The following is a 9,352-nucleotide window of genomic DNA, read 5'->3' on the forward strand; positions in this document are numbered from 1 at the left end:
TAACTGAACTTTGTTTCATGTCACTGGTCATATAAACCTATGTAAACAGGAAAAACGCGGAAGAGTTTGGTCGCATCTAACTACAGCCCCAAAAAATACCATTGGCCATGCTGAGCCTAGCTACATTGCTAACAGGAGTAACAGCGCGTCTGACTGACTAGGAGGTCGCGCAAAGCTCGGAGAGGTACGGATCAGCTCGTCTCAATTCAGAGAAGAACATATTTCATTATGGAAGTACGGTGGACTGTTCCTTTAAAACTGTTCTAATCACGTTGTCTGTTATCACCCAAATGAGGATGGGTTCCCTTTTGAGTCTGGTTCCTCTCGAGGTTTCTTCCTCATGTCGTCTGAGAGAGTTTTTCCTTGCCACCGTCGCCACAGGCTTGCTCATTGGGGCTCGATTAGGAATAAAATTAGCTTAAACTCATTCAAATTCTGTAAAGCTGCTTTGCGACACCGTCTATTGTTAAAAGCGCTATACAAATAAACTTGACTTGTTTGTTTACACTTAAACTTGCAGCTCTTCACTGTAAAGACGCGAACGAAAAGCTTTAAAGAAAAAAAATACTTATACGGGCAAAAACAATACAGGATTCACTTGGCAGCGGCTTGATAGCGAGGTCCTTTACCCAGCCACATACAAAAAGTTGTAAGCCTCCATACTCTTCCACGCTTTCATCTGTTTTGCGGTGTAGAAGGACGTCTGCAACACCAGATAGTTTGAGATGTCGGGGAACGCGACTGAAGGGTAGTTTTCGAGATCATATGACAAATCCTTCTTTCCCAGACTGTAGGGGTCGATTCCATTACGCACCGCAATCTTCTGAATATATCTAAAGCAAGCAGTGGCTTCTAGATTACGAGCGTACTCTGATAAGTCAATCGCTAGTTGTTTGCACTATGGCAGCTGTTTAGACCACCAGCTATTTCACTTCCGGTAAAACTGCTAAGAAAAGTCATGTGACTGAAACCCAGCAATAAAGGTGATGAGTGGGTGTAAAATCCAGAACCAGTGGCGATCATTATAAACTGTTTTTGAAGGGAAAAGATAAGATATAATCAAGTGCACAGGTTTGTTTTAACATCTTGCAATTCACTGCATGACTGTCCAGCATGATAAGTCACAACATACTGTCATTGTCTGGAATTCAATCGTTCCTTGCGTTTTCTTCTCCTGCTCCAAAACTTGCCCGAGAAAATATTTTCTCCTTAAAAATCTATGCTAATGCTTTAAAGTGCATATCACGGGTAAATTCAGGAGCAAGATCAATGTAACTCTCCTATTTTATATTAAAATTTGGTTAAATATCTGTCACATTTTGCGCAATTTTTTTACCTTGCGCAATACCAGAAAAATTCAGTTGAAATCAAGCCATTTGAGGCGAATTGGTCCGCCTCTGAAAAAACTTGCCATTTGGATTTCCCGGCAAACAATGATTTTCATGACATTGCGTGCGGGACGCCTCCCTCTGAATCCTACATCAGCGCTGGTTTGTTTATGAGAAAACGACCTGGTGGTTTTCTGCAAATTTCTTCAACATTATCACGTAATTATTAAAATGGTTAACAGATGTATCATAGGACAGTGTAGCAACACCAATCTTGATGGGATTAGTACTCATCGTTTCCCAAAAGACCGGACAATGAGAGAGAAATGGGAGCGCTTGGTCTACACAGGCTGTGCACTGAAACCGTGCAAAGCTCGCGCAGCCTGCTGGCGCTTCCGCAGGTAACGTCACGAATCTGGCTCCAGACTCCCTTGGGATTTTTCCAGACGTGTTTTGTTATTTTATTTTTTTCTGCTGGAGACAGATGGCCTTGTGTAAAATTACCCTTCTGGATGAGTGTGTAAAGGGACATACTTTCATATATTTAAAAAAAAAAAAAACCACGAAGTTGGTCCAGAATATGCACTTTAAGAGCTCCATCAGGCTCAGTGCCTCTCGGCTCCACGACACTATGTACGCTGTATTAACAATAGCCTGGCTCTGAACCCATCACTCAGTGACCGTAAAAAGAAAAGAGAAAAAGCACCAACCGTCTCGACACTAAAACAAGCACTTTACAGCAAGGGCAAGTTCCATATGTTGTTGCAAGCTTGTTCGAAGTCATGCATGTCAGAGTACAAGTGTTGCACAAAGACCAGAGAAAGGCATTAAATCTCAAAAACAAGCTGTTTCATAAACATGGGAGAGATCATATATCAGAACACCTGCGTTAGGAAAGTCAAATCTGTCTGTACCAGTGCATTTAGAAAACACAGAGGAATCTTTATCAATGTGCTCGGAAGTGTGTCATGTGATCTGCCCTCACATGTGTAGATTTTAATTATAACTCAGGATGTTATTTGGGTTGAGAACTGGCGCCACACTTTATGGAGTGAAACATAAGCTGTTGTGATTTCCGGTTTCTATCACTGCTACAGTTTCCTCGGACGTCAACTGCTGACCAGGCTAAAGTAAGATTGTTTTACTCGATCGATCACTTTTTGTTCTCTAAAAAGTAGGAAACAACAGTATTTTGGCAACATTGTTCCACCACTATTCTATATTTAAAGGTTCGTACTGCTTAAATGCACAAAATTGGCACTATTTTGAGATAACTATGCAAAATATACTTCAAGATTGTCTATGATGTTACAGTACCAACTACTGTTACTCAGTCAAGCGGCGTTATTTAAAAAGCAATAAATAAGCAAGTGTCATCCTGGTTCCAGCCAGACTGACAGAGGAATATGATTTATTTCCAGCTTCTCAACTACGACTGCAGGAAGATGGACTGCTTCACTATCTATAGCACACTGTAAAATTAGAAATAAAACACATTATACTCTTTGCAGAAACACAACCATGAAGCAAGACCACCATCCTGGAAAGAAAGCAGAACTATATTACTGTGCAAAAGTCTTACGAAATGCTGTATTTATTTAAAAAAAAAAAGTCTCTGGTACAATCCATGCAGGTCTATAAAGAAATAAGCTGCGAGTTTTACTAAGTATCTTCTAAAACCAGCCTCAGTTCTTCTGGAGACTTTGACTGTCACTTTGGCTCCTTATTTTTGCAGCAAAACCCAGTAGCCTTCATTATGTCTGTAAAGTGATCTCCTACGTAACATGCTGCCTTATTTACTGACATCCAAACATCTTTCTGGAAGACTTCATTTCACCCTGGAAAACTTTGGAAATCTAAAATGCTTTTGTACTCACTCAGTCGTGGAAAAGTTGTAAAATAAAACATCTATGACAAAGTTTGGACTTAAAAAAAAAGGGTGCTTAAGATTTTTGCACAGCACTGTATACATTATATACACATTCCGATAAAATGCAAAGTGAATACATGTACAGATGTTTCTGTGACAGAGGTGGCTGGATGATTAGAAAGTGAACAATAAGAGTCAAGTTCACAGGCTTGTCGTCATTTATAAACAAGAGTGCTCTGAGAACACAATATCCCCAGCTGGCAACTCGGCCATAACTCTGGTAAAATGTGACTGAATTGAACGCAATTGCAATATGCGTATTACCGACATATAACAAAGAAACCTGTCAAGTTTCGTGAAATTCGTCCAAAAATTGTGAGAGGAGTTGATTTCAGAAGGTGAGTACCCTTCCCGGGATGGACGGACATCGCCACAACATAATCCCCTTCGGGCCTTTCGGCCAGCGGGGGATAAACATTGTCCCATTGATAAACATTGATGAAATTGCCAAAGTTTGTTAATAATCAAGGGCATAACTCTGGTAAAATTTGCCCAAATTAAATGAAATTTCAAGGTATATATGTAACTGTCATATAACAAAGCCTTTTGCTGAGTTTGGTGAAATTCCTCCACAAATTGTGAGAGGAGTTGATTTCAGAAGAACGTACACCCTCATGAAATTGTCAAAGTGCAAGTTACTTAATCAAGGGTCAAAACTCTGGTAAAATTTTCACAAATGAAATTAAATCGCAATATGCGTATTACCATCATATAACAAGGCCTTTTGCCAAGCTTCGAGAAATGCATCCAAAAATTGTAAGAGGAGTCAGAAATGTCAGAACGTAAGCACACCTTCATGAAATCGTGAAAGTACAAGATTGTTGTTAATCCAGGGCCACAACTCTGGAAAAATGCGACCGAATTGAACAAAATAAAAATATGCATACTAATGACATATAACAAAGCCTTTTGCCAAGTTTGGTGAAATTCCTCCACAAATTGTGAGAGGAGTTGATTTCAGAAGGAAAACACACTCATGAAATTGTCAAAGTATAATTTTGTTAATCAAGGGCTGTAAATCTGATAAAATGTGACCCAGTTTAACAAAATTAGAATATGCTTATTACGGACATATAACAAAGAATCCTGCCAAGTTTCGTGAAACTCCTCCAAAAATTATGAGAGCAGTTGATTTCAGAATGTGAGCGCCCTTCCCGGGACGGACGGAAAGAAATCACCACGACATAATTCCCCTTTGGGCCTTTCGGCCAGCGGGAGATGTGTCCAAAAGTGTCCAAAACAGTGGTTCTCAAAGTCGGGTCCATGATTTATTTATTTATATTATATGGACACGAGTGTTTTACTGGGAAATACACCACTCATATTTTTCATATGAGCTACATGCGGGACATGGAGAAGCAAAACCGTGACATAAATCTTTATATGTCACTTGCAAGGAAATCAATGAACTGTTTTGCGTACTTTTTGTTTGTGAATGTGTCTATACAATAAAAAGATCATCACACGTTGTCTTGAAGATATGAAGTTTATCTTCTCGTGTTGAAAAACTCATGTTTTTTTTCCATACAAAATACATTGCCAATCTGAGTGACATAATGAAATAATACTGGCTGGTGTTGAGTGGTAGAGCAGATATATTCCATTCAGCTAGCATGATATTGAACGAGTCGAAGACGAGTTCAATATCATGTTAGCTGAAAGGAATGTATTTGATATACCACGAAAAAAGCCAGCCAATATTATTTATTATTATTATTATTATTATTATACATACTTTCAGAGTTTTTTGATGCTTGCTGGTATGTTTTTCTCTTGTAAGTGTGAGTGAAGAATATCTCGTGAAGTTTTGGTTGCCTTTCGGGTGTTCAACATGTCTTTCTCTTGGCGGGCAAACAAAGAAATGCTTCTGCACATGCGCAGCATAAAACTCTCTCACTGAATATACGTATCAGCTCCGGCGTGCGACGTCATGTCTTGACAACCATGCAATATCGTAATCCATATTCAACACTCATTCTCCACTGGGTAGAGTGATGTAATGCACGTAGGATAAGCAACATGCTAACAATATTGCATGCTATCAAACCAAATGAATGAAACCCACTAGAAGGGAACAGAACACGTTGATCCTGTATGTATAATAACTCCCAATATTTCACTCCGGTGACGTCACTCCCAGTGTTTTCCCACTTTGATTAACTTGCCTTTTTTTTTTTGGTGGATGCGTCCATATAACAAAGAACATTACACGGTGGTGCAAAGATATAAAGTTTATCTTCTTGTGTTAAAAATATATTCACCACTCAAAGATAAACTTCATATCTTCACGCAAATGTGTAAAATCCTCTATGTATTTTTTTGTTACAATGATTATCAATCAAAAGGTATTGTATTTATTACTCAGTTCTTGTACTTGGCAACCTGTTTGAGGTGTGTTACTGTCATCCGAGTGTCAGGAACTAAAAATAATTTGGGGTATAAATAATTTAATGAATCGATTGTGTTTGTGGAAATTTCAGGTTAATTTTTTTAACTTCTTGCCAATAAATTGCCAAAATACTACTGTATTAATGTTAATTATTAATCCACTATTTGAAAAGTTGGATTCCATCCATCCATTATCTGTAACCACTTATCCTGTTCTACAGGGTCGCAGGCAAGCTGGAGCCTATCCCAGCTGACTACGGGCGAAAGGCAGGGTACACCCTGTACCCCGGTCGCCAGGTCATCACAGGGCTGACACATAGACACAGACAACCATTCACACTCACACCTACGCTCAATTTAGAGTCACCAGTTAACCTAACCTGCATGTCTTTGGACTGTGGGGGAAACCGGAGCACCCGGAGGAAACCCACGCGGACAACCTGCAAACTCCGCACAGAAAGGCCCTCGCCAGCCACGGGGCTCGAACCCGGAACTTTCTTGCTGTGAAGCGACAGTGCTAACCACTACACCATGAAAAGTTGGATTATGTTCATGAAATAAATCTGGACTGAAAGATTTGTCGAGTCTTTGAGTGTAAGTAAGTAAGTAAGTAAGTAAGTATGTACAGTGGTGCTTGAAAGTTTGTGAACCCTTTAGAATTTTCTATATTTCTGCATAAATATGACCCAAAACATCATCAGATTTTCACACAAGTCCTAAAAGTAGATAAAGAGAACCCAGTTAAACAAATGAGACAAAAATATTATACTTGGTCATTTATTTATTGAGGAAAATGATCCAATATTACATATCTGTGAGTGACAAACATATGTGAACCTCTAGGATTAGCAGTTAATTTGAAGGTGAAATTAGTGTCAGGTGATTTCAATCAATGGGATGACAATCAGGTGTGAGTGGGCACCCTGTTTTATTTAAAGAACAGGGATCTATCAAAGTCTGATCTTCACAACACATGTTTGTGGAAGTGTATCATGGCACGAACAAAGGAGATTTCTGAGGACCTCAGAAAAAGCATTGTTGATGCTCATCAGGCTGGAAAAGGTTACAAAACCATCTCTAAAGAGTTTGGACTCCACCAATCCACAGTCAGACAGATTGTGTACAAATGGAGGAAATTCAAGACCATTGTTACCCTCCCCAGGAGTGGTTGACCAACAAAAATTACTCCAATAGCAAGGCATGTAATAGTCAGCAAGGTCACAAAGGACCCCAGGGTAACTTCTAAGCAACTGAAGGCCTCTCTCACATTGGCTAATGTTAATGTTCATGAGTTCACTATCAGGAGAACACTGAACAACAAATGGTATGCATGGCAGGGTTGCAAGGAGAAAGCCACTGCTCTCCAAAAAGAACACTGCTGCTCATCTGCAGTTTGCTAAAGATAAAGTGGACGTGCCAGAAGGCTATTGGAAAACGTTTTGTGGACGGATGAGACCAAAATAGAACTTTTTGGTTTAAATGAGAAGTGTTATGTTTGGAGAAAGGAAAACACTGCATTCCAGCATAAGAACCTTATCCCATCTGTGAAACATGGTGGTGGTAGTATCATGGTTTGGGCCTGTTTTGCTGCATCTGGGCCAGAACGGCTTGCCATCATTGATGGAACAATGAATTCTGAATTATACCAGCGAACTCTAAAGGAAAATGTCAGGACATCTGTCCATGAACTGAATCTCAAGAGAAGGTGAGTCATGCAGCAAGACTACAACCCTAAGCACACAAGTTGTTCTACCAAAGAATGGTTAAAGAAGAATAAAGTTAATGTTTTCAAATGGCCAAGTCAAAGTCCTGACCATAATCCAATCAAAATGTTGTGGAAGGACCTGAAGCGAACAGTTCATGTGAGGAAACCCACCAACATCCCAGAGTTGAAGCTGTTCTGTACGGAGGAATGGGCTAAAATTCCTCCAAGCTGGTGTGCAGGACTGATCAACAGTTACCAGAAACGTTTAGTTGCAGTTATTGCTGCACAAGGGGGTCACACCAGATACTGAAAGCAAAGGTTCACATACTTTGCCACTCACAGATATGTAATATTGAATCATTTTCCTCAATAAATAAATGACCGAATATAATATTTTTGTCTCATTTGTTTAACTGGATTCTCTTTATCTACTTTTAGGACTTGTGTGAAAATCTGATGATGTTTTAGATCATATTTATGCAGAAATATAGAAAATTCTAAAGGGTTCACAAACTTTCAAGCACCACTGTACATAACTAACTAACTAATTAACTAACTCACTCGGGGCGGCACGGTGGTGTAGTGGTTAGCGCTGTCGCCTCACAGCAAGAAGGTCCGGGTTCGAGCCCTGTGGCCGGCGAGGGCCTTTCTGTACGGAGTTTGCATGTTCTCCCTGTGTCCGCGTGGGTTTCCTCCGGGTGCTCCGGTTTCCCCCACAGTCCAAAGACATGCAGGTTAGGTTAACTGGTGGCTCTAAATTGAGCGTAGGTGTGAATGTGAGTGTGAATGGTTGTCTGTGTCTATGTGTCAGCCCTGTGATGACCTGGCGACTTGTCCAGGGTGTACCCCGCCTTTCGCCCGTAGTCAGCTGGGATAGGCTCCAGCTTGCCAGCGACCCTGTAGAACAGGATAAAGCGGCTACAGATAATGAGATGAGATGAGATGTTTTAATGCAGATCCCATCCCGCATGTGATCTGTTCTAATGGTGTAGGACAAATAGGAAGAGTTGCCCAGAGTCCAGCAGATCGTGCTGCCCCTGTGCACAGCTGTACTCCTCTGTTTACACACTTTTTCCCCTGTAAATGATGGAAAAGCAGCAGAAAGCAGCTCTTGTTCCTTTGATTACGTGGAAGGCGTGAATCACAACCAACTCTGCCAACAACAACTACTCAGTGCGTACATTATTATACCTTTATAGGAAAAATACTCAACTCATGCAGAGAGAACACCAAGTTAGATCATGAGAATAATGCACTGTTTTATGTGTGATAGTTAGTGTTGTTGGGTTTGTGTGTGTGTGTGTGTGTGTGTGAGATCAATCCCCTCGGGCTACGGAAATGACTCACAGCCAAACAGACTGGAGCTATTTGTCAGAACTAATCCTCATCTAACTCATTATCTTTCATACTCTAACAGGTCATTCTACCGCTCAAGCCAAACTCCAGATGTGCCGCTCTATACAAACAAACTGCGCTCTATAAGATCAGTCGGAGCTTCGACTCAACAAGTTACTCAACAATGTAACAATCTGCCCAGAGCCTCCAGTGAGGAGTCACAATGACTTACCCACAGCCGGACTCGAGTCTGAACCATAAAAACCGAAATGATCCTGTGAGACTGGAACTTTCTCCGTCGTCCTGGCTGTAAAATGTAATTTCACAAGCTTTGCTCTCCCACCTCCGCCTGCGCCATGTCGACAATGAATCGGGAAGGCGGTGACGTCACGGCAAAGCCTCATCCCGAGTTCACAAATGAGTCGACTCTTTAAGATGGCTCTTTTAGGCAGGAGTCGATTCACATTTCGAAAGAGTCCCCTTTAAAGGTGCACTATGTAGGATTTACTGTGTATTAGCAGAAATGTAATATACACAGTGTGCGAAATGAGCGGGGTTGACCCTCCCAAAAGCTAAACAAGCCCCCTCAAAAGATGTATTTTAAAAGACCCCTCTAAAACCTGTTCATGAGCCTAGATATTAAATGCATTATGCATAAGTTTCATC

The 9,352-nt window shown here is 40.6% G+C and overlaps 1 protein-coding gene across 3 annotated transcripts in view; it reads right to left on the minus strand.

The window, feature by feature from the left end:
* The window catches only part of ppfibp1b (PPFIA binding protein 1b), a 116,059-nt gene extending 106,979 nt beyond the window's left edge, over positions 1 to 9,080 (minus strand). For all 3 annotated transcript variants that reach the window (XM_060923758.1, XM_060923759.1, XM_060923757.1), the window contains exon 1: positions 8,919 to 9,080. The gene's annotated coding sequence lies outside the window, so the exon portion shown is untranslated. The remainder of the gene's footprint in view (positions 1 to 8,918) is intronic.
* Positions 9,081 to 9,352: the final 272 nt, after the last annotated feature.

Source organism: Neoarius graeffei, chromosome 6, assembly GCF_027579695.1.
Source record: "Neoarius graeffei isolate fNeoGra1 chromosome 6, fNeoGra1.pri, whole genome shotgun sequence".
NCBI lineage: Eukaryota > Metazoa > Chordata > Actinopteri > Siluriformes > Ariidae > Neoarius > Neoarius graeffei.